Consider the following 25,125-nt stretch of genomic DNA (forward strand, 5'->3'; position numbering starts at 1 on the left):
AGCTTCGGCTACCTCTCTCTCCTTTTGGCTTCGTAGCATAATACGGTTAGCCTATGAGACTGCTGGACAGCAGCCTCCTGAAAGAATTACAGCACATTCTACTAGAGCTGTGGCTTCCACTTGGGCCTTTAAGAATGAGGCTTCTGTTGAACAGATTTGCAAGGCTGCAACTTGGTCTTCTCTTCATACTTTTTCCAAATTTTACAAATTTGACACTTTTGCTTCTTCGGAGGCTGTTTTTGGGAGACAGGTTCTTCAGGCAGTGGTTCCTTCCGTATAAAGAGCCTGCCTGTCCCTCCCGTCATCCGTGTACTTTAGCTTTTGTATTGGTATCCCATAAGTAATGGATGATCCGTGGACTGGATACACTTAACAAGAGAAAACATAATTTATGCTTACCTGATAAATTTATTTCTCTTGTAGTGTATCCAGTCCACGGCCCGCCCTGTCACTTTAAGGCAGGTAATTTTTCCATTAAACTACAGTCACCACTGCACCCTATGGTTTTCCTTTCTCTGCATGTTTTCGGTCGAATGACTGGTAATGGCAGTTAGGGGAGGAGCTATATAGCAGCTCTGCTGGGTGAATCCTCTTGCACTTCCTGTTGGGGAGGAGTTAATATCCCATAAGTAATGGATGATCCGTGGACTGGATACACTACAAGAGAAATAAATTTATCAGGTAAGCATAAATTATGTTTTATCAAGGTCTTCAATGGCAACCTGCAGTTTGTATTGCCACAGTAGCAAGTGCTGCATCTTATTGGTGCAACGCCTTGTCTGAATCAATTTTAGTAGAGACTCCGTTGGAGGAGATACAAGATAGGATTAAGGCTCTCAAACAAGCCAATTCCTTTATTTATAATGCTAACATGCAAGTTATTAGACTGGGAGCCAAGATGTCTGGCTTCACTGTCCTAGCCCAACGGGCATTGTGGCTAAAATCTTGGTCAGCTGATGTTACCTCTAAGTCCAAGCTTCTGGCGCTTCCTTACAAGGGGAAGACCTTGTTCGGACCTGGTCTGGCAGAAATAATTTCTGATATTACGGGTGAAAAAGGGTCTTTTCTACCGCAAGACAAGAAGAACAGACTCAAAGGACGTCAAAGTAATTTTCGTTCCTTTCGTAACTTCAAAGGTCAAAAGTCTTCCTCTCCCTCTTCCAAGTAGGAGCAGTCCAGGTCTTCTTGGAAGCCCAATCAGTCTTGGAATAAGGGGAAGCAATCAAAGAAACCCTCAGCTGAGTCTAAGTCAGCATGAAGGGTCGGCCCCTGGTCCGGGATTGGGATCAAGTGGGGGGCAGACTTTCCCTGTTTGGTCAAGCCTGGAGACAAGATGTCCCAGATCCTTGGGCTGTGGACATAGTATCTCAGGGTTACAAAATAGAATTCAAAACTTTCTCTCCCAGGGGCAGATTCCACCTCTCAAGATTATCTGCAGACCAGGTAAAAAGAGAGGCATTCTTGAACTGCGTTCAGGACCTTTCCTCCCTGGGAGTGATTGTTCCAGTTCCAGTAAGGGAACAGGGTCTAGGATTATATTCAAATCTGTTTGTGGTTCCCAAAAAAAAGAGGGAACTTTTTGACCCATTTTAGACCTAAAGTGCCTCTACATGTTTCTCAGGGTACCATCCTTCAAAATAGAAACCATTCGTTCCATTCTTCCTCTGGTCCAAGAGGGTCAAGTCATGATGACCATAGACCTGAAGGATGTGTATCTTCATGTTCCCATCCACAGGGATCATCACAAATTCCTGAGATTCGCTTCGCCTTTCTAGACAAACACTTTCAGTTTGTGGTTCTTTTGTTTGGCCTTGCCACAGCTCCCAGAATTTTCTCAAATGTTCTGGGGGCTCTCTTGGCAGTGATCAGGTATCAGGGAATTGCAGTGCCGCCATACCCGTACGACATATTGGTTCAGCTGCCATCTTTTCATCAAGCAAACTCTCATACAGAGATCTTGTTGTCTTTTCTATGTTCCCTCGGTTGGAAAGTGAATCTGGAAAAGAGTTCCCTTGTTCCAGCTACAAGAGTGTTTTTCTTAGGGACCATAATAATTTCCCTATCTATGAAAAAATTTCTGACGGAGGTCAGAAAATACAAAATTCTCTCCTCTTGCCTCTATCTTCAGTCTACTGTTTGGCCAACAGTGGCTCAATTTATGGAGGTAATGATGGTCGCTTCCATGGACATCATTCCCTTTGCTCGATTCCATTTGAGAGCTCTGCAATTATGCATGCTCAGACAATGGAACCGAGACCATTCGGATCTGTCTCAGAGTATAGATCTAGACCAGTCGACAAGAGACTCTCTCCCATGGTAGCTTTCTCAGGACCATCTGTCTCAGGGCACATGCTTCCGAAGACCTGAGTGATTGTGACCACGGATGCCAGCCTGCTAGGCTGGGAAGCAGTCTGGAATTTGTTAAAGGCGCAGGGACTATGGACTCAGGAGGAGTCTGCTCTCCCCATAAACATCTTGGAGTTGAGAGTGATTTACAATGCTCTGATGGCTTGGCCTCAATTGTTCTTAGCCCGGTTTATCAAGTTTCAGTCGGACAACATCACCTCAGTGGCTTACATCAACACCAGGGAGGAACTCAGAGTTCCTTAGCCATAAAGGAAGTGGCACGGATTATTCAGTGGGCGGAAGCTCACAATTGTTGTCTATCTGCCATCCACATTCCTGGAGTGGACAACTGGGAAGCGGATTTCCTGAGCAGACAGACATTCCATCCCAGGGAGTGGGCTCTCCATCCGGACGTGTTCTCCAGGTTAACCCTCAAATGAGTGGTGTTGGAGTTGGATCTGATGGCGTCTCAGCAGGTACAGTTCCTAAGGCTGCTCTGATAGAAGCTCTGGCAGTGTAAGATCTAACGTATGTTGTGGATCTCAACTGCGGAATTATATGAATGTATGCCTTAACCCTAGATACAGAGAGAGTGAATACAATGTATCTTATGGTTTTGGGCAGAACAAGATTACTTTTGAAAATAGATGACCCTGATCAGTATTCTCTGAATCAGGAATAGTAGGTGTTATAGAATGTAACTCTCTGAGTCTGAGTTATATCACCTCTTAGCCAATGTTGTTTGTTACTAGGAGTACTTGTTAGCTAATTGAGATAATTTATATGAAGTTAAGCACCTTCAGAATATTGTAAGTTATTGGTAGGACAGATTTGTGGAAGTTGTCAGGCTGAAACCTGTGAGCGGTCTGGCTCAGAGTGAAGCGTTAGGTTAGTATGAGCTGACAAGCTGAAGTCCGTATGCGGTCTGTTTCAGGTTGAGCTGACAGGCTGAACTTTGTGTGCCGTCTGTATCAGGGTGAGCTGACAGGCTGATCTCTGTGTGCGGTCAGTATCAGGTTGAGCTGACAGGCTAGAGAGAACTGACAGGCAGCTTGCTTGTGACGTGACTCGCAACTGATGGGGCGTGTTCAGGCACTCACAGCGGTATTCCGGTTCTGAGAGTTGTTAGATAAACTTTGTGAGCAAAGTCCTTAACCGAAATAGTAAAGTCCAGTTGAAGACCGCAAGAGCGGTTAGAGAGAGCGACTTGGAAGGTGAAAAAGTTCTCAATGTAAGTCAGAGAAAATAGGTGCGGTGTTTTGTGCTGCAATGCGCTCCAAACAATTCAGAGCTAGGTTGTAAAATCCTATTCCGAATTCAGGGTAGGCTTCTTCTTAGCGTCAGGTTAATCCTTCAAAAAGGTGAAGATAGCCTGGAAAGGTAATTCCTAACGTCTGTCTGTTTGCTGCTAATACAACCAAATAACATTACTGAAGCAAGGAGGAAGGGCGTGTCCAGGCATTAAATAACCTTGCTAGGTGTGAGCACAGGTAAATTTAAAGGGGCAGAGAGAAGTGAGGAAAATCCATGACAGGCGGTTCCTTGGGATTTTGGTCTAGCATACCTGTTTCCTCCATTTGTGCTCCTTCCACGAGTTATTGCTTGTATCAAACAAGAGAAAGCATCAGTAATTCTAATAGCTCCTGCATGGTCTTGCAGGATCTGGTATGCAGACCTAGTGAAGATGTCTTCTCGGATGCCTTGGAGGTTGTCTCTGAGGAAGGACCTTCTAACTTGGGGTCCATTCCTCCATCCAAATCTCGTTTCTCTGAAGCTGACTACTTGGAGATTGAACGCTTAGTTCTGTCTAAGCGTGGTTTTCTGAGTAGGTCATTGAGACCATGATCCAGGCTCGCAAGCCTGTTACTCAAAAAATTTACCATAAGGTATGGCGTAAATACCTTTATTGGTGTGAACCTAAGGGCTACTCTAGGAGTAGGGTCAGGATTCCTAGAATGTTGTCTTTTCTCCAGGAAGGTCTGGAGAAAGGGTTGTCGGTCAGTTCTCTGAAAGGTCAGATTTCTGTATTATCTATTTTGTTACACAAGCGTCTGGTGGATGTGCCAGATGTTCAATCTTTTTGTCAGGCCCTGGTCAAAAACAGGCCTGTGGTTAAACCTGTTGCTCCTCCTTGGAGCCTTAATCTTGTTCTTAAAGTTTTGCAGCAGGCTCCGTTTGAGCCAATGCATTCCATAGATATTAAGTTGCTATCTTGGAAGGTTTTGTTTCTTATTGCTATCTCTTCTGCTCGGAGAGTTTTGGAACTCTCGGCTTTGCAGTGTGATTTGCCTTACATTATCTTTTATGCGGATAAGGCGGTTCTTCGTATTAAATTGGGGCTTCTTCCTAAAGTGGTTTCGGATAGAAATATTAATCAGGAAATTGTTGTTCCTTCTCTCTGTCCCAATCCTCCTTCTCAAAGAATGTCTGTTGCACAACTTGGATGTTGTGCATGCTCTAAAATTCTACCTACAGACGACTAAGAATTTTCGCCAGTCTTCTGCCCTGTTTGTTTGTTTTTTAGGAATGTGAAAGGGTCCGAAGGCTACTTCTACTTCTCTTTCCCTCTGGTTGAGAAGTATGATTCGTTTTGCTTATGAGACTGCTGGACAGCAGCCTCCTGAGAGAATTAAAGCTCATTCCACTAGGGCTGTCTCCTCTTCTTGGGCTTTCAAAGATGAAGTTTCTGTGGAACAGCTTTGCAAGGCTGCAACTTGGTCCTCTTTGCATACTTTTTCCAAATTTTCCAAATTTGATACTTTTCCCTCGGCTGAGGCCTTTTTTGGGAGAAAGGATCTTCAAGCGGTGGTGCCTTCTGTTTAGGTCTGCCTGTCTTGTTCTCCCTCCCTGTCCATTATGTGTCCTCTAGCTTGGGTATTGGTTCCCACTAGTAATTGAGTGACGTTGTGGACTCTCCATATCTTAGGAAATAAAATGTATGCTTACCTGATAAATGTATTTCTTTCCGGATATGGAGAGTCCCCGACCCCACCCTTTTGATAAGACAGTTATTTTTTACTAAACCGCAGGCACCTCTACACCTTTGTGTTATTCTTTTTCCATTTCCCTTTGATCGAATGACTGGGGATTATGGGTAGGGATATTCCAGCCTAAATTGAAAACCACATGGATGCATTTCGGTAATGAATTTTGTAATATACATGCATTAGCAAAAATGCTTCTAATAAAAGCTATAGCTGTTTCAAAAGTGAATTTAAGTATTCTACGTGCACCAGCATTTTAAAACAGCACTTGCTCAGAGAGTTTGTACCATCTGGAAATGACTCAATTTGTTAATTGCTGACATGATACAAGACCGAATGATGATCTTAGCAGCTACATTATTTAAAATGTAGGAGCAGTGACAATATCTAGTTATGCTTCCCGTGCAGAGAAAAATACTAACACTAAAACAGTGATAACTTTTACTAGAAGCATTTTTGACAATACATGTATATTGCAAATATGTTTCTATTCAAAGATGTAATAAATCTATGTGCATTTAAATTTTGACTGGAATTTCCCTTTAACGGCTTTACTGTGGTGCTCTTTACCTCCTCCTGCTGGCCAGGAGTGATATTCCCACTAGTAATTGAATGAAGTTGTGGACTCTCCATATCCGGAAAGAAAGAAATTTATCAGGTAAGCATAAATTTTGTTTTTATACTTTGCTGTCATGATGTTTTGCTTGTTTATGTTTTTTTGTATGATGATTCTGTTGTTTTTGTATGATGCGTTCATTGTTTTGTCATTGTCAACCTACACATCTTTGTTTTTCATTATGTTTGTGTCTTCTAATTTCTTATTTAGCTCAACTTTATTACATTAGACACATCTGTCCACACCTTGTAAATGAGCATCACATATCGTAGAATGGTGTAATAAAAATAAGTGTAGAAAGCCCATGAACGCAAAGAAGAATAGTGAGGTGAAAACACAAACAAAATGAAATGTCAGAAGCTGTGCTCGCTCTTGTGCAGACTATTTTTTTGCAAATGCGCAATAGCTTCCTCTCTGCTTGTAACTTCATTTGATCACAGACAATTTTGCACGCGGCTATCATGAACGTGCATCTACACATACGGAGGAAATTCTGCAATAACCGTATGCGCACTTCAACCCAGGGGCGTAGATAGACCGGTTAGAGACGCCACTGGGGGACCAATGAATTTGATCTAGCGGTATTCGTCACCGCACATCAAAAACGTTTTTTTTATGCAGGTGGAGGAACGGGGAACAAGTTTAGCGGCTTGAAAGGTACCAAAGTATGATTTATAAGACGTTTTAAAAAATAAAATTATGAATGAAAGTTAAGCTATTTTTTTAAAGTATTTTGATGACACACATAGTGATTCAGTATACTTTACTTTTACGATAATGAAAATATTTCACAATACAATCTTATATACATTAAACAATATCACAGAGGGATTTTAAAAGAGATTCGCATATAGATCTTGAGATATCTAAACATATATACAGTATATATTCATATACATATCTCTCTATAAATAGATATATCTGTCCAAAAATCATCACATAAATAGAGAAATATTTATTTAGAAACATATTTTGATAAAAAAAAATAAAACTTGCGACATGAAATGTTTGCATTTTCATGTACACTTTTCGAGGAGAATACGTCATGGGCTCTGCGCAACAGATTAGGGTTTTTTTTCTTTCTATTTCTCTTCTCCATTGACTTCTATGGGGGAATACGTGAACGTGCACACAATCTGTCTTAATGGATTATGTGGGTTAACGCGCACGCAAAATAAAATACATTTAATTAAATTATTTTGCAACTTGTAATACCTGCGCAACCCCAGATGCGAAAAAAAACATAACGCGCGCAGTGTTTTTGCAACTGAAAAAAACAAATTTGCTGCGCGACTTGTAATCTTGCGCTATATGTTTTAACCCCTGCAAAACAGTTTCAGAGCTTGTGCTCCCATGCTGTCCTTGAGCAGAACACAGCTGGTAGCTGGAAGATATGTGTTTATAACAATCTGGGTTGGCTTTACAGAACTTCTTGTAGGGTTGCCATACTGTTGCTTGAAAAGAGAAACTTATGAAAAATACATTTGTCATGGTTTTTCCACAGAACATTATTTCAACACTTTCTTTAAACAGCCCCTGACCTATGTATTTTCAAAAGTGTCCTTCCTTCAAAAAGCAATATGGCAACCCTCACTTCTCAGCAATGGTAATGCATTGTGCCTGGGAAAACAACTCATTCAATTTTAAAAATAAAATGTTATTATTTATTAGTCCATTTTATTATTAAACAAACTATTGTTAACTCAGGAGCCACAGTGTATTGTGGCACTTGATCAGAACATGACTAATGAGCCAATCAGAAGTAGCTTATGCACATAGCCACCAGTCAGCAGCCATGATATGGGAGCGTGCCTGGTATATGAATTGAATTATGTGTTTAACCCCTAAAACACATACACCTAGATAACGAGTTATGCGCGCTATAGGGAAATTAACGAACGCAACAAAAGTGGTGTTATTTAACCCTCTATAGTGCAGCCATTACAAGTTTTCAAACAGCCGGCTTGTGCGTACGTTATGGAGTTTTTAAGCTCCATACCGCACAAAATACAAGCGCTGTTTTGACGTGCTTGCGCACGCTTCCCCCATAGACATCAATGGGGAGAGCGGGTTAACCCCTATTCTGCCGCACCCCAACATCGCCACCACTATATTAAAGTTATTAACCCCTATTCTGCCGCTCCCCGACATTGCTACCACTCAAAGGTATTAACCCCTAAACCTCTGGCCTCCCACATCACTGCCACTAAATAAACCTATTAACCCTTAAATCGTCAGCCCCCCACATCACAACAACCGAAATATAAACTATATTAATCCCTAAACCTAACCCTAACGTAACCCTAATTTTAAACCTAACCTCCCCTAACTTTAACATAATTAAAATAGAGCTAAACTAAAGTTACAATCATTAACTAAATAATACCTATTTAAAACTAAATACATTCTTACCTGTGAAATAAAACCTAAGCTAGTTACAATATAACTAATAGTTATATTGTATCTATCTTAGGTTTTATTTTTATTTCACAGGTAAGTTTGTATTTATTTTAACTAGGTAGACTAGTTAGTAAATAGTTATTAACTATTTACTAACTACCTAGTTAAAATAAATACAAACTTACCTGTGAAATAAAACCTAAGATGCCTTACACTAAAACCTAACATTACAAAAAATAAAAAAACACTAAAATTGCAAAAAATAAAAAATCTACCATTACAAAAAATAACAAACAAAATTATACAAAACAATAAAAATTATTCCTATTCTAATACCCTTTTAAAAAAAACAAACTAATCTATAATTAACTACCAAGGGCCCTTAAAACGGCCTTTTGTATGGTATTGCCCTGAAGTTAACAGCTCTTTTGCTACAAAACAAACCCCCCTAACAGTATACAAACCCCCAAACCCACAAAATAAAAATAAAGTAAAACCTAATCTACCCATTGCCCGGAAAAGGGCATTTGTATGGGCATTGCCCCCCCCCCCCGACGATCCACTTACAGTTTTTCAAGTCCCGATTGAACGATCTTCATCCAGGCGGCGAGAAGTCTTCATCCAGGCGGCCTCTTCTATCTTAATCCAGGTGGCGAAATCCTCATCCAGGCGGAGAGAAGTCTTCATCCAGGCGGCATCTTCTATCTTGATGGCGCGGAGCGGGTCCATCCTGAGGACATCTGGCACAGAGCATCCTCTTCATACGGTCGCAGCTGTACACTGAATCTTCAATTCAAGGGAGCCATTTCAAAATGGTGTCCCTTGCATTACTATTGGCTGAAAATTTTGAATCAGCCAAAAGGAATTAGAGCTGCTAAATTCCTATTGGCTGTTCAAATCAGCCAATAGGATTTAAGCAGCTCTCATTTAAGTTAGGGAGTTTAGGGTTACGTTAGGGTTATGGGCTACTAGTTTAATTTAGTTTATTGCGATGTGGGGAACTTTCGGTTTAGGGGTTAATAGTTTACTTTAGTATATTTCGCTGTGAGGGGCTTACGGTTTAGGGGTTAATAGGTTTATTATAGTGGCGGCGGTGTAGGGCTTAATAACTTTAGTATAGTGGGGGCGATGTGGGCGGACAGCAGATTAGGCGTTAATAATATTTCAATAGTGTTTGCGATGCGCGAGGGGGGCGGTTTAGGGGTTAATAACTTTATTATAGTGGTGACAAAGTCGGGGAGCGGCGGAATAGGGGTTAATAATTATTTTTAATGGCGGCGATGTCGGGAGCGTCAGATTAGGGGTTAATAAGTTTAATAAAGTATTTGCGATGCGGGAGGGGTTAATAGGTAGTTTATGGGTGTTTAGTGTACTTTGTAACACTTTAGTTATAAGTTTTATGTTACAGTTTTGTAGCGTAAAACTCACAACTACTGCTTTTAGATTGCGGGAACGAGTTGTGTCGATATAGGCTGCAACCCAAGCTTTTTAGCCTCACCACAAAACTTGTAATGGCAGCACTATGGAAGTCCCATGAAAAAACGTAATTTTTACGTGTGCGGGACTGACATTGCGATACAGGCTAAAAGGCTTGCGGTACAGCTATACCGACAAGACTCTTAATGGCTGCGGTGCTGTTTTAACGCTGAAATTACCATTTTTTCAGCGTTAAAACCTGAACGCACAACTCATAATCTAGCTGATAGTTAATAATAAGATTTTGATTATTAATAAAATGTTGTAACTATAACATTTTGATCACTACTGTAACATGCTACATTACCTATGCGTTTATTCACTTTACATGTGAAATGAGCATATGTTTAATAATGAGGCACGCTTACAAATTTAGAGAATTTTTGTTATGACACTAGTTTCCCTTTACTTTGTGATAAACTTTTCAACTGCAATAAAATATACTGCCTATGTAAAATCCTATTTTTATTTAAACAAAAGTTTATTTATCTCATTATAACTAAGGCAACTTAGTGTTTGCTTTTATTGCAGAACAGTTCTGTGTTTTTATTTAAACATGTTGAGTTTGATGTGAATGACTAAGCAAATAGAAACCTTATATGTTCTGTAAATATAATTATCCTACGAACAGAGCTTCCACACTATTAATTTTGTGAACCTATACACACCTTTAAAAGCATTTAAAACTGTCACTACACTTTTTTTTTTATTTCTAAACTAAGTATAATTGAACATGTTATGGGGAACAATAGTTGGACTTTCTTGCACATTTGTCAAATGCCAAAACATATTTCAATTAAAGGGATATTTAAAGGGACAGTCTACTCCACAATTTTTATTGTTTAAAAAGATAGATATCCAACACTAATATAGTAATACACTTTATACCTCGGTGATGCCCTTGTATCCAAGCCTCTGCAGACTGCCCCCTTGTTTCAGTTCCTTTGACAGACTTGCACTTTAGCCAATCAGTGCCAACTCATAAATAACTCCATGGGGTGAGCGCAATGCTATTACTATGGCACACATTAACTAGCGCTGTCTAGCTGTGAAAAACTGTCAAAATGCATTGAGATAAGAGGCGGCCTTCAAGGGTTTAGAAATTAGCACATGAGCCTAGCTAGGCTTAGCTTTCAACAAAGAATACCAAGAGAACAAAGCAAATGAGAGAGAGAGAGAATATATAAAAAATATATTCTGCAGTGCTGTCCATGGGTACAATTAATTTAATACGATGATAAACTGTAAGACAAAATATGACAAACACAGAAGGAATTCAGGGCTCTATTCCGTGGGAACTATGCTATAGTATATATACAGTACTGTATATATCTCAGAGCCGACACCGTCAGCAACACTGCATTACAAAACAAATTAGATGTGACAGATTAAAAATAGTGTCTGGATTCCAAGGGGTTAAAATAACTATTTTTTTTATAGCGCATGCCAGTAATAACAATCAGAAATATCAAGCAACTATCTGCAAACGCTGGCGTTAGTTCTCCTTTAAGAGGAAAGGAGGGGGTGACACTGAATGAAAAGCACTAGTGAATTCTTGCATAAATTATGCTTGATGCTCACGCTCCCGTGACGTCACCAACCTGTGTGTTGGAGAGGTGGGGTGCAGAGCACGAGGAGTGGGCGGGGCTTTATCCTTGCTTCTGTGTATGTGAGTGGAAGGGAGCGAGCGAGCGCTCGCGTGCACACGCCTTGGGTCCACCGGGAGATCATGTGAACGCGGGCGGGAGCTGGTGCCTGGAGAGAAAGTGTTTGTGGACGCGCTTGATTTAAACTTGAGCCCGATTAAAATTAGCTAGGACAAGATTGGTGAAGACGATTCAAGAGGTTGAACATTTGTGTATGACCTAACAGTAAGGATAAAATATCAAAAAATTGGTGATTTTAATAATATTAAATGTGCCATGATAGGAAGCGTAAACTATAGGCAAAGTACCCTCCTCTTGGACATGAGTAGGGAGGGGGCTTCTTTCCAAGCTTTATATCCCTCCCTTCTATCCCCTTTTCTGTATTTAAGGTGGAGTTTTTCAATTCGCGATTAGCTAGCGTTAATGCGTTAACATGTAAGACGTGTAGTAATGAGACGAGGTGTTTATGCAAATGTATAAATTAAATAACTGACTTGTAAACTTTCTTACGCAACGAGTAATCAAAATTAGGACTGTAAAATTGTTGGTTTACAAGTGAACCAAACCTTACTTAGTCATCCAATACCATAATTGAATTAAATTGGGGAAACAAAAAAATTTTTCGCATAAATATAATTCTAAACTTCAATTTTAATTAGAAAACACTTTTAATTAGATATTTTAATTCACTTTTGAGTATCAACGTGCTGTTCCACCTTAAATGAACAAAGATGCTAAGTGAGGCAGAGGAGGTGTCTGAAGCTCAATGATGGTGCTAGAGATCGAGGGATACAGAATCTGATGTCTATAGTGGACTCTCTTACTACACCAAAACTATAGCCAAAGTTGTTTGACAGATAGCGGATTAAGTATAAGTAATTGTTTCAAGTTAAAAAAATTAGCTAAGTCGCTTTCTGCATTATTACTGTCAGCATATCTGGTACTTTATACGTAATGAGTTTAATTTAGCCTGAGTTTGTTTATTAAGTACTGAGCAGCAACCGTGTTAATCCACCTTAAGTGAACAAAGAGGCTAGAGGCTGTGAAAGCGGCAGGGGAGGGGTCTGGAGCTCAATGCTAGTGCATGAGAGAGAGGATACAGAATCTACACCGGTGAAGAGCACCCGGGATCCTACACTCTAGGGTAAGTGGGGTGCTACTGTGAGATGGAGATTGGGAGGGTGCGTGGGTGATCCACTTGGGACAGTGTTTTCTCGCACTTGCTACTTTGTGTGGAGTTGCCGTAGAGGAGCCGTGCGTTTTGAAATGTGGAGAGAGGACACACCGTGCTAATGAATCATCATCCCAGGGAGGCTTACACCAGGTCACTGCTGATCGTGCTGTGGGGGAGCCTAGCATTTGCCCTACAGGACGCGTGGACAAGTGTTTCCACCTAATTGCACTGTATCACTCTGCCTGCCAGTCTCACAGGAGTCCGTGATCTAAACTTGCCAGGCAGCTGGTGTGCTATATCCGTGGAGGAACTTTTGCTGGGATAAAGTCAGGTTGTGATGTGTGTATTTTTTTTCTTTCCATTGGATGGGAAAACAACTTCTTGTGTTGTCTTTGGTGCTGCCCTTGAGGCATGAGTTGTTATTTAGTGAGTGCAATGAAAAGTGAGCTTGTTTTGGAGGACAGAGAAAGAGATGGATAGATGGAGATTCTGTGGACAGGGGAAGGAGGGGGGAGGTTAGATCCTGACCGCATGAGGAGATCCTGTCCCTCCCCCCTCTTGCTAATCACGACAGGAAAATGCTGCCCTGGCCATATCGCCGACATCCTGTGCCCAGTTGTGAATGAGGGCTGCCCAGTATGAGGGTCTGGGATCCTCTTCAGCCCCATCTAACTTGAGCAAACCAAAGTGCACATCGTTGTGCCATGAGGGCATGTTGTGTGTTTCACACTAGGAGGGTGTGCTTTGTGTGATTTAACTGAGCACGTTTGTATATAACATGGAAACCTAAACACACTCCCTACAAGACCCAGGTGAACGAAAACAAATATACATTTATTTTACAAAAAAAAGTAGATATATTTATCAGTACCTCATGTTAAGCATTAATGGTGTTCCCTAATATAGACACGCAAGTATACGATTTAGAAATATATGTGCTTATGTTGTACATAATGAGAATACTTGTCTTTCCTTGGATACTTTATCACACTTTCTATCCTTATTTCCGTTAATTCACACTCTATATATACACTGCACACACCTCCTTTTTCCATCTCCACACTTTCCTATTTATACCTTTTTTTTTCTGGAGGAAATCACTAGGATGAGGAGACATGTTTGTGTGTGCACTGCTAAGGGATGTGTGAGTGACAAACTGTTTATAGGGTGGAGAAGCTGATATATACATTAATGAAGTGCCTTGTTTTTAAGCCCAAAAAACGTTGGGATGGAAAAGGGGGGGCAAGTGTTTAATTTATGCAAAATAATGTACTTGACCATGGTTGCTAACAAGGACTGCATTACACTGCATAATAAGTTAGAAGTCTCTTTGGTTGCCAAGGGGTTAAGTAATCAAGACCGAGGTACAAGAGGAAGATTGTCCTGGGGTTGCTGGTGAAAGAAGATGGGAGGACAGTTAATGCTGCTGTATGTGGCTATCCCCAAGCGAACTCTCATCTTTCTCTTTGCCTCTGAGAGCAAGAGGCAAGGTGTCAGGGTGATCTGCCAAAATTGGTGTGTACTACATTTTTAACATCTTGTGACCCAAGGAAATTCATTACTTTTTAATGAATCAGGAAAAAATGTCCTTGTTTGTAATGTTGACACTTTAGATAAATTTCCCCTAAATACACCCCATGATAGTCCCTGAATTTAGATGGCTTAATTCAGAAGTCAGTGTATTGGCAGTGGGATGGCAAAAAATCGATAAGTAAACCGATAATTGGGCATTGACAATTGGTGGGAGTGAGGGTCATTGTCCTAGTCGCATGTGTAGAGATTAATGGCCCTCCTTTTTATTTCCCTGCTCAGATCCTGCTGGTCTGTGGCTGTTCTGGGTCCTGCTGGTGTAGCAGGGGGTGGGAAGCAGTGTGGATGGGAGGGAGGAGGGCGGCTTGGGGAGATGGAGCTTCAGGCTACCAGCAGCCATCATTACATGGTATTCATCCCCTCCTGATGGCCTTTCACAGGAGGGTACCCCGAGGGCACGCAGAAATGGGACTAGAAGTGCTTGTCCAAAACAACTACTCCAAATCCCATCAGCTTAATATTCTTATCAAATATATACAGTATTTATAATATTAACACATACAATTTTTATTTAAAGTGATTTTAATGTACCAATAACCACAAAACTGACCCACGGGCTCTTTCCCTTTTTATTTGAAGGGATCAGTTTGTAACTACTTTTTTTTTTTTCTGGATACTGCACTCTTTTTTTGCTTTTGTAACTTAAATAAATATTTTACCTCAGAACATATGACTGATATTAGGACATATTCGTTGGGCACAAGTGCCCCCCTATTCTAATGAATATATATTTTATTATAATTATTAAAAGTGGGTGTTCCTGATTGTATAAATGAGTGAATCCATTATTGCTATCAAGAAGATGCTCCCCCTCTGTCCTCTCTAGACATACAGGCTAATGACACAGAGGCCATTGTCCCGATTAATTTCTGCTATCTCTGCCTGATTCCTCCCACTAGTGTCAAAACCAAACCCTTTGCAAAGTGGCTTTCCTCAGACTGTGAGAGAGTGGATTATTCTCAAAGTTTTTTCCCCCTGTGTAATTTAAATAGGACACAATGCTGCTGATGCTTAACACAAGATCACCAGTATGACCTAAAATGGCAGCTTTTATTTAAGTACAACCTTTTCATCGACAATGATACTACAAATAGGCTGAACTATTCAAAGCTTCATGTTTGTTACGAAGGTTACAGTTACCCACGCATCATTCATTTTCTAGATTTTTTTTTTAATAGGGGCTGATTAAATGTTTTAAAAATAAATATATATATATATATATATATATATATATATATATATATATATATATATATTATATAAATATAATATATATTTTATTTAATGAATGAAAGTAAAATAATTTATTGTTAATTTTCTGTTTCTTAAAATGGGAGTTTTGATATTTTGAATGTAATAATGGATTGTGGAGTGTGGTTTCCCCCACCAAAACTTACATTTTTCTACTTTTGTAATTACATTTTGTGTTTTTCTCAAATTAATATTCAAAATGGGTGTTGAAGAATTACTGTAACGTTATCAATCCTGTTGGGAAATCATGAGTAAACTATGAAACCATTATCTATTGAAAGCAAACACACCATTCTGTTGTGTGCATTTTTTGTTCTACATAAAAAATAAAAAAAGAATAAAAAAAGAAAATATATATATATATATATATATATATATATATATATATATATATAATATATATATATATATATATATATATTTATATATATACACATACATTTTGTATGGCCCAAATCTGCACTATATTTTTGTAACTACTCTGTAAAAGTACATATTTTTGAGTTTTGGGAAACACACTTTGTAGTAGATATGCTACTGAAACTTTATATATTGCTTTTGAACTTATAAATACTGAACAAGGTAGTCAAGATTTGTTCAATTGTACAGTTTATGCTGGTGGTAATTATTGACTGATTCTGTATTGTAACTATATTTTACATTATACTTCTTTATCCTTCTTTTCCACCTAGTTTGGTTATTAACTCACAAGTTAACATCAGTCTTAATTTGCGTATATTCAGCACTATTTTGATGTTATTTAATCTGTTCAGACTTTGTACTTATTTACCTACATATGTTTCTATGGAGTTCCCTGTGTTTTATTTAAATAGTTTTCTCCTAAATCTAGATTGTATTTCATTAGGCAAATAGTTTTCTTTTATAGATCTGTGAAAACATGCACACACGTGTGTGTATGTATGTGTGTGTATATATATATATATAGATATATATTATATATATATTATATATATTGTTTTTTTTTTACATGGACACATCTGTAAAGTTCCACTAGTTAAATTAAAAGTACCTGCTACAAGTAAGGCAAAGATATTTGTTGTCTATACTATTATGCATAATGATTAAAAAAATAAATCATTACTGGCTACCTCCCCTCATCAAAAACGTCATCAACTTACATATGCAGAAGTGTATTTGAAGTGACTTGTGCATGTATTGACAGGTATAATAAATGTTTTCACACCTAATATATTAGTATTATGCTTTGCTTCTGTAGATTTGTCTGGTTAAAGCTGCCCTTTAAGATTTTGAGTTTGTTATTATTATTATTTTTTTTCCTGCTCTTACGTATGTAACCATTGGCTAGAAAGAATTTCACTTTGAAAGTAGAGATGAATAAAGCACTTAATTTTTTGCAACAAAGAATATAATCATGTATAATGATACTTGTAGTTGCTGACTTTGAATAAGAAGTGTAAACTTTTACATCACTGAAGTTAGTTATTCAGGCTTGATACTTTTATTATTTACATGTGCTATTGATAACTAGATCGAATACTCATGTTGAAGATGGAGTTTGACAGTTATGTGGTTGAGTTAGAGCTTGATAGGAGCAGTGACACTTTATAACATTTTGGAGTCTTCTAGATATCTTATTCTTTAAAAAAAAATGTATGGCTGCCTCCTTTATATTCTAAGTAGGTACTAAGTTTTAAATCTTTTGAATTCACAAATGCACACAATTTGGCTTACACCTAAAAAGTACACTGCTTCTACTTTTACTGACCTAACTTGAACCTGCACTTCTCATGCACCCCCCCACCCCCATTTGGAAGCCCCAGTTTGGAAAGCATTTTCCCTGAGCTGTCCTGCCAGACACACATGGGGTGACCTAATATCCCTGACATGAAGCGTAGGGTTATACTAGAGTAAATGCCAAAATCAGATCTCCACTGTACTGATAGTTTAAATACCAGTTTGTCTACAAAATGAGCTGTAGAAGCCATGTAATGTCAAGATTTGTCAAACCATGTGTTACTGAAATGTCTTATTCCTCCTTAAATGTATTGTTAACCCCCTAGGTTGCCTGTAATGTCTGCAGCACATTGCTTTTTTATGTTATGCATTTCAGCCCTCTTTAGCTGCCATTATTTGGTTCAAGATATTTTATTTTGGTTTTTGTTAAAATTAACCTTCAAAACACGTAGTAGAAACGGTGATCGTTGCTACCTGTTTAAATATGTTTTGCTGTATATAATCACTAATACAACAATGTGAACAAAACCCAATTAGATCCATGGTCAGAGTTAGCTGAACTCTCTGCTTTCAGTGTAAACGATGACGATGGAGTACAGAAGACTTCTATGAGAGCAGAATAAAATGTCTTTATGTAGTAAATAGTTAAGCTCTTTTGTCTAATGACAATTAGTGTAACTAGAGAACTTGAAGAAAAGACGGATGGAACGAGAGCTGTTTGTGGAGTGCTGGTGAAACTGTATAGACAAATGTTCTGTGCAGAGCATGTATAATTTACAGTTGTGAACTGTGGTGTGATACTTGATTTGCTGGTCTTTACAGAGTTTGTTTCCCCTTGTCTCTGGAATTTTGTCAGTGCACAAGCATTTGTTTCTTTAATATATCATTTAAACTTTGTAATTTTTCATAATAAAATTATTATTAATGCGTTGTTACCAACTTTGTTTTAGTGGTGAAAAAGTTTATTACAAGATGGGTGGAATTATAATGGTTAGCTATTTTTTGGTATGCTCAATGAATCTTTAGAGGTTTTTATTTTGAGAGTAAAGTAAAAAAAGTAATATGCATATGAAAGGGCAATGATTCCATTAACAAAAATAATATCCTATGTGTTAGAGCATTGGATTAGTTACGCTGTTGCATGTGTGTGTTCCTTGCAAAATGGGTTGCACACACAGTTGGCTCCACAGTAGCAATGCACTACTGAGTAGCTGAACATATCCAGTGAGCAAATGACAAGAAGCTTGTATGTAGCCACCAATCACTGGCTAGCTTCCAGCTCTGAGTTGCTGCTTCTGAGGCTACCTATGTATGCTTCTCAAGAAAGAGAAAGCAGTAAATCCTAAAGGTTTTTAAAGTTGCATGCTCAATCTGAAAGGAACGTGAAACCCATTATTTTTACTTCTTTCTTTTTCTTTCTTTTTCTTTCTTTTTCTTTCTTTTTCTTTCTTTTTCTTTCTTTTTCTTTCTTTTTCTTTCTTTTTCTTTCTTTTTCTTTCTTTTTCTTTCTTTTTCTTTCTTTTTCTTTCTTTTTCCTTTCTTTTTCTTTCTTTTTTTTCTTTTTCTTTCTTTTTCTTTCTTTTTCTTCTTTTTCTTTCTTTTTCTTTCTTTTTCTTTCTTTTTCTTTATTTTCTTTCTTTTTCTTTCTTTTTCTTTCTTTTCTTTCTTTTTCTTTCTTTTTCTTTCTTTTTCTTTCTTTTTCTTTCTTTTCTCTTCTTTTTCTTTCTTTTTCTTTCTTTTTCTTTTCTTTTTCTTTCTTTTTCTTTCTTTTTCTTTCTTTTTCTTTCTTTTTCTTTCTTTTTCTTTCTTTTTCTCTTCTTTTTCTTTCTTTTTCTTTCTTTTTCTTTCTTTTTCTTTCTTTTTCTTTCTTTTTCTTTCTTTTTCTTTCTTTTTCTTTCTTTTTCTTTCTTTTTCTTTCTTTCCAATTTTATTTCTATTTGCTTTATGCTTTTAGTATCTTTTGTTAAAGGAGCAGCAATGCACTACTGGGAGCTAGCAAAACACAGGTGGGCCAATGGCAATGCATATATGTGCAGTCACACTCAGCAGCTAGCTCCCAGTAATAGTTTTCTGCTCCCAAGCCTACCTAGATGTGCTTTTTGGCAAAAGATACCAAGAGAATGAAGCAAATTAGATAAGAGAAGTAAATTGGAAAGTTGTTTAAAATTCTATGTTTTTTGAATGAGTTTTTTTTTTAATTTTTAACTTTTATATTCCTTTCAGTAAAAGCTGTTATTGCTAGTATGGCTGACAGGAAATGCATGTTTGTGCACAATTGGTACATGAGGCAGTAGCTGACTTGGTTGATACATTATAACACCCACGCCACAGCTCTATTGGGGGACAAACGTCCCTCCACAAGAATGAAAACTATTTTCAGTTAGTAAATTCATATTTTACTGAAAAAAATTATTTTTAAGTGTCATCTTTAAGAAGTCATAAAGGAAAAATTTTTTTTTTTTTTAGAACAGTGCTCGACAAACCTGGGAGCCACTAGCTCCTAGAATTTTACCCCTGGCTCCTAACTTTTTCGGTTATTATCCAACTGTCTGGCTCCTAAATATTCTTACTGGCTCCAAATTTTTTAACATATTCATCAACCACTGTTGTGTTGTATAACTTTTCCTTTCTTTCTGCTGCGAAACGTGTAGCTACAGCACTTTGTTTTACAAGCTAATTCTGCTGCCATTCAATGCTACTCCTAACAGGATGTAATGAATCACTGTTTGATAATTTGTCTATTTTGCTTTACAAAATATAATTTTTAAATAACTGCAGCCATTATTTGTTTATAACAATATTTAGTTTAAACTGGATACTTTTTTTTTTTTTTTTTAACAGTGCCACATTAGAGTATTTCCCACAAGACATCTCAAATGCTTCTGTCCCTTCAGTTTCATTAAGATTTAAAGTACAACTGCTAGTAACATTCAGAGAAGGAGACGTAGGAAATAATTAATGTACAGCTGCGTTGAGCAGCCTTGTGACTTAGGTGAGCAAGCTAAATAAAATATATATTTTAATTTTAAAGATTTCTAAATGCTTTAGACAGCTGTCATATGGCCTGAAAAATAATTGCCACTAGGTTGTGTGGACACCAAGCTCTTAAGGATGTTCTTTATAAGTATGTAAAAGCTGATTAGATCAGGGATGCGCTACAGTATACTTTTAAGCTGTTCCCAGGTAGTATTTCATATCTAGATTTAATACAATGCAGATTTTTTTAATATTGATGAGGTTATTCAATTACATTATGATGAGTGTAAGAGGGTGATTTAAAACTTTTTATTTAATTAGCTGCCTTAATTAAAAAATAACCCCTGAATGGTCTTGGTACTTTCAGATACACACACCTTGAATTGCTGATAATTATTTTATTTTTGCAAGGAAAGTTTTCAATGCTGCTTTTTTTGTCATGTGAGAAAAATTGGTCCATTCATCATAAATTAAATTTCTTAGCTATAGTAACATTTTTAAAGGGACACTGAACCCAATTTTTTTTTTCTTTCACGATTCAGATAGAGCATGCAACTTTAAACAAATTTCTAATTTACCCCCATTATCAATTTTTCTTTGTTCTCTTGCTATCTTTATTTGAAAAAGAAGGCATCTAAGCATTTTTTAGTTCAGACACTGGTCAGCACTTGTTTATTGGTCGTTTAAATTAATCCACCAATTGGCAAGAACAACCCAGGTTGTTCACCAAAAATGGTCCGGCATCTAAACTTACATTCTTGCTTTTCAAATTAAGATACCAAGAGAATGCAGACAATTTAATAGGAGTAAACTAGAAAGTTGCTTAAAATGGCATGCTCTATCTGAATCATGAAAGAAAAAATTTGGTTTAAGTGTCCCTTTAACCTGCACCCCCCCCCCCAGACATTTACACTATAGCTAACATACAATGCACTTAAACTGGCTATTTCCCCCCTTTTTACAAGATGCCAATTGGTAAATATTCTATCTGCTAATTTGTACCTATGTTTCAAAGTAGTTGTAGCAGAAGTCATTTTAAAATGAACCTTTATTTTTAATGTTTTGAGGTTTAATATGACCAGTACTGGGATTTTATGTATATGTAATATGTGCAGCCTTCTGTTTTTTATTCATAAGTTTAGAACTGTGTATTGCTTATCAACTTTGGCTGAAATTTGCATATTACAGTTAATTTTAGAGACTGGAAGTCATACAAGCCCTGTTAGTTTGAAGTAACAATCAGTAGTAGTAGGGACAGTCTACTTGTTAAAAAAGAAAGATTATCCCTTTATTACCCATTCCCCAGTTTTGCATAACCAACACTGTTATAGAAATGCACTTTTTTACCTTTGTAATTACCTTGTATCTAAGCCTCTGCAGACTGCCCCCTTATTTCAGTTCTTTTGACAGACTTGTATTGTAGCCAATCAGTGCTCACTCTAGGGTAACTTCACGTGTATGAGCTCAATATTATCTATATGAAACGCGTGAACTAATTCCCTCTAGTGGTCAAAATGCATTCAGATTAGAGGCAGCCTTCAAGGTCTAAGAAATTAGCATGTGAACCTCCTAGGTTTTAGCCTTTCAACTAAGAATACCAAGAGAACAAAGCAAAATTGGTGATGAAAGTAAATGGGAAAGTTTGTTTAAAATTACATGCCCTATTGAAATCATGAAAGTTTTTTTTTTTTTTTGGACTGGACTGTCCCTTTAAGAAGCATTGAAACAGACCTTCTCTTTATAACCAAAACTGTACCAAAGTTTGCATGGAGCTCTCTATGTAATGATAAAGTAGTAGATCTGAAGATGGAAGCTTGAGTGATTGAAGAAAAAATCCAAAATCTTGGTGAGCTTTTGCAGATGGTTGTTTTTTTTTATTTTTAGTACCAGAATGACAGAACTCTCAAAATTGTTGTAAAAAGTGCTGATCTGGAATTAGCGGAATTTGGAAGCTATAGTGTGTAATTATTATAATTTTAAAATCTTAGCTGTCTTATTAAAAATATGAAATGTTTTTTTTTTTTAGCCTTCACTGCTTTGTTTGCAAAATATCTGTTGTAGCTCCTGGGTAAGGTGATATGAGAATGACGTTGAGTGTTTAAAGTTTTTCCATTAAGCGAGTTGAAACTAGGAAACTCCACATATATAAATAAACTATTACATCTGTATCTATATGTTAAGTATGTCCTGTTAATGGGACACTAAGTTAAATTTATGATTCAAATGGCTACATACGGTTTTAAGAGGACTTTCCCATTTTTGACACAATCTTTTTATATGCATACTTTCTGAGGAACCAGCATTTACTGAGCATGTGCAAGAGTTCAGTGTATTTGTATGAATCTGGGATTGGCTGATGGTTTGAGTGCATTGCTACTATAATGTAAGGGAGTGCTTGACAAATGTTTTAAAAATTAGGAGTCAGTAAGAATTTTTAGGTGCCAGACAGTTGGATTTGTATATAGACATATGGAAAATAACTCGGTATGAGCCAGGGGTAAAATTCTAGGAGCCAGTGACTTCAGGCTCCTGGGTTTGTCAAGCCCTGATGTAAGGTCATTGCCCATTCAAATTAAAACATTTTGCTTTCTTATATAGAATATGTAGAATAATACGAAAGGTAGATTCCGGGGTTTCTCAAGCCACTTCTTTACAAAATTTTAATTTTGATAGCTCTTAAAGGGACATTGTACAGTAAAATCCCTCCCTCCTTGATCAAATCCCAATGATCTATTTCACCTGCCTATAAGCTTTTTTTATTTTATTTGAAATAGCTGCTTTTGCCTCTTGAAACCACCAACTATTATTATACTGAAATTATGAATACTTCTGTATCTTCTATAGAAAAGCCACGTAAATGAGACGGCAACAAAAATCAACTTTCCAGTGGGGGGTGGGAGAGTGAGAATCCAGCCCATTTAAAGGGTTATTCCAGCAGATGCATGGAATATAATGAGCTGTTATCAGCTATTTTCCTGTGTATGTTGTTCCCCCTTCCCCCCCCCCCCCACATATTTTAGAACTTGTGAACTCTTTTGCTTGACAGAAAATGTGTAGGGCAATGTCCATTTTAAGTGTACATCATTTTTGTTTTTCCACCTTTTGAAATTCATATAGCATGTATTTATAGCTTAAAAAGTTATTCTTTGTAACATGTTCAATTCATTGAAACCTCTACTAAAATGGGTTCATTCTATTCTATGCTAATTTTTTTTTTTAGTGTTTCTATTAAATCTAAATTTTTAAGTGAAAACTTGTAGTATAAATGGTAGTTTTTTGTTGTTGGTTTTTAGGATTATTACAAATTGCACGTTATTTTGTTTTTGAGATCCGTTGCCAGTGTAAGAGTTGTGTTCATATTTTTTGCGCACAAAGCAATGTAAAAACAAATTTATAAAATATAAATATTTTAGGAGGCAGTGGATAAATGTTATATTGGAAGTATAGGCCACAGAGGAAAAACATTTTACTAATTATTCTGGGGTTTTCTGTTCTTTCACATAGTGCAAGTCTTTTGTAGAAATGTTCTGAGTTCTAAAATATCAATCGCCTTGTAATGTCTGTAGGTCCAGTCCCTGTTTTTAAACAAGAGTCTTCCTTATAACCAAGTCATGATACTACATAGCAAAACTAGCTTAAAAGGACATAAAACATTTTTTTATATATGCAAAATATATATTAGTAGTTAACTTTTTTTTTTTTTTTTTTTTTTTTTTTTTTTTTTTTGCAAAAATCTGGGTACAAAACGTTCAGTGTCTTTTTGCATTGTTTTGCAATACAGGCACATACAGAGCTCCAACAATGATCAAACAAGCACTGTGTAGAATATACCAGGCTCAGACGTGAATAATGCAGTGTGCACTTTTAATGGGAATTTGTGGGGGGGTGGAACAAGTAACTAGCAAACAAAAAACCTGTAAATAAAAAATGCTATGCGAGGTTTAAATTTGCATTATATTTCCCTATGACTTACATCTTCGGTCTCTCTTGGGACACTATTCTGATGTAATATAAGACTTTGATAGTGGAAAGACATATGACACCACTACTGAAAAATAAGTTGTTGTAAATTGCCACAGTTTAAACACTTTTTTTCCAGTGTTGCACGGTAAGTCATAACAAATTCATGTTTCAAAATCATCTATTTTGAAATGAGTATATTGATGGGTTTTCCATTGCTGGTATCTGCTCATGCCCAACTGCTAACCCTTCTGTGCAACAATAGTAAATGCAAGTGCTATTTTTTCCCTTTTTGTGTTTAAAATAATAGCTGCCGCTAGTTTTCAATAACTTTTTTTCACCCCTTCCGTTTTTATTGTAAGAATGAAGCTTAAGTTAACCTTTTAATTCTTGCTTTTTATTGAAAATGCGTTCATAGTTTTATTTAGCACCATTTATATTGGCCCTATAGATTGTAGCTGTGACTCACTTTTATATATATATATAAAGAATGTCTGTTACATTTTAAAAGGACAGTACACAACATTTTTTTTTCATATCCTGGATATGATAAATGAGCACTATTTAAATGTTTACTTTTTTCACGTAAAAATATTTTAATTTAAAACAGTTTATTTTTTTAATACAAATAGGAAGTGATGGTTTAAAAATGGTCCTTTAGGACTGATTGAACACTAGCTGCTTAGCACAACTCTGACTGCTTTATTGGTGAACAGTGAGAACCAGGAGATTTGTCTCCTGAGATTTGTTTTAAAGGACCAGTCAACACTGTAGATTTGCATAATGAACAAATGCAAGATAACAAGACAATGCAATAGCACTTAGTCTGAACTTCAAATGAGTAGTAGATTTTTTTTTTTTTCTGGCAATTTCAAAAGTTATCTTTTCCCACTTCCCCTGTACCATGTGACAGCCATCAGCTAATCACAAATGCATACACGTACCATGTGACAGCAATCAGCCATTCACAAATGCATACACACTTATTCT

General features: G+C 37.2%; 1 protein-coding gene across 1 annotated transcript in view; it reads left to right on the plus strand.

Annotated features, from left to right (window-relative positions):
- The first annotated feature begins 12,269 nt into the window (after nucleotides 1-12,269).
- Nucleotides 12,270-25,125, plus strand: part of CHD7 (chromodomain helicase DNA binding protein 7) — a 309,908-nt gene continuing 297,052 nt past the window's right edge. The window contains exon 1 of the mRNA XM_053715068.1: nucleotides 12,270-12,612. The gene's annotated coding sequence lies outside the window, so the exon portion shown is untranslated. The remainder of the gene's footprint in view (nucleotides 12,613-25,125) is intronic.

This window comes from Bombina bombina, chromosome 5, assembly GCF_027579735.1.
Source record: "Bombina bombina isolate aBomBom1 chromosome 5, aBomBom1.pri, whole genome shotgun sequence".
In the NCBI taxonomy this organism is placed as follows: domain Eukaryota; kingdom Metazoa; phylum Chordata; class Amphibia; order Anura; family Bombinatoridae; genus Bombina; species Bombina bombina.